Source organism: Cebus imitator, unplaced genomic scaffold (assembly GCF_001604975.1).
Source record: "Cebus imitator isolate Cc_AM_T3 unplaced genomic scaffold, Cebus_imitator-1.0 Scaffold944, whole genome shotgun sequence".
Classification (NCBI taxonomy): domain Eukaryota; kingdom Metazoa; phylum Chordata; class Mammalia; order Primates; family Cebidae; genus Cebus; species Cebus imitator.
Window position 1 is genome coordinate 201,603 of NW_016108259.1, and position 1,764 is coordinate 203,366.

Sequence of the window (1,764 nt, forward strand, 5' to 3'; positions counted from 1 at the left end):
GATCATACCACTGCACTCCAGCCTGGGTGACAAGAGTGAGACTCCATCTCAAAAAAATAAAATGAAATAAAATAAATGTTAAAAAGAGTACATAGAGATATACAGTATATCTATGGTATTAAAATTTCATTAGAAGTGGAATTATTAGGGGGAAAATGTTTAAAAGTCTCCCCATGAGACAATAATGAAAAAAGATTGAGAAACAGTCCCCTAGAGACCCTCTTACACATACTCACCAGAAAACATGTTTAAGGACGTTCATAACAGCACCATTCGTAACACAGGTTGGGTATTCCTTATCCAAAATACTTGGGACCAGAAGTGTTTCAGATTTTGAATTTTTTCCAGATTTTGGAATATCTGCATATTTGTAATGAGATATCTTGGGATGGGACCCAAGCCTAAGCAGAAAATTTATGTATGCTTCATATGCACCTTAGACAAGTAAGTGTGCCTCAGCCTACCAAAGTGCTGGGATTACAGGCGTTAGTCATGGTGTCCAGCCCATCCCACTTTTATGACTCAGAATGTTCCTGTGTATTTTTTACCTTAATTCCTCCCACTTCACTGTTAAGACCATTTCTTGTTCTAAGGAGGCAGATAGGAGTCATCATTTCCAGATGACCTTTACATAGAACATAATGTCTGAAGCTTGCCTCACTCCTAAATCTTTTCCCAAAGAATAATAATTTAAAAAATCCCAAGTATTGAAAGGGAAAGTTGAGAGGGCCCTCCCACAGCCTTACCTTCAGCAGGTTTAGGACTTTCTGGCCAAGATCCAGCTCAAAGTTGGCATAATTAGAACCACACATGTCATAGATAAACACCAGTCCATTCCTCTGAGTTTCAAAGCTGTAAATCAACCATTGAACAAAAACATTTATAAGAAGATGGATGAGGCAGGTGGAAAGCCTAATGCCAAAACAAAACCCGAGAGGATGGGACACATCTAGGATCAAAAGGCTGGAGTGCAGCGGTATGATCTTGGCTCACTGTAACCTCCACCTCCCGGATTCAAGTGATTCCCCTGCCTCAGCCTCCTGAATAGCTGGGATTACAGGTGCCCGACACCACACCCGGCTGATATTTGCACTTTTTGTAGAGATGGGGTTTCACCATGTTGGCCAGGCTGGTCTTGAACTTTTGACCTCAGGTGATCCACCCGCCTCAGCCTCCCAAACTGCCTGCCTGCACACTGGTCTTACAAAAAGATCGCTTATCTTTGGTAACTACTATGTTTATTAATGCGGATTTATCCAGATTTACCAAATGCCACACTCCCAGGTTGAGAATGCTCTACAGCAACCAAGTTATCAAAATCTGAACTGTTTTCTCCATCCCTCTGGATCTACCTATGAAATCCTGTAACACATTCCATACTGAACCCCAAAGTTTCCTCTGCCATGAAAGTCTCCCTGATAACTGTAATCAAATATACTACCAATCCTTTTTTCCCTTAAAGCCCCATAAATCTTCCTGTGGATTTTTCTGTGGCCTTAACATACTCTGTGTAGCCATGTGATTCTCTCCTAGAGGACAAGAACCTATTGCTCAACTCATTACCCACAACAGTCCCTAGCCCGGCACTTAAGAATAAATGGCCACTGAACTGTAATTCAGCAGACTAGCAGCCCATCTCTAAAACATATTTCAGACCTGTGGAAAACTTTGTAGAACAAAACTGCCTCTAAGCTCATTGAGGATAAATTTGTCTTTTCCAATGGAGGAAAAGAACAAACCCACAAACGGCCTTTAGAAAGCATT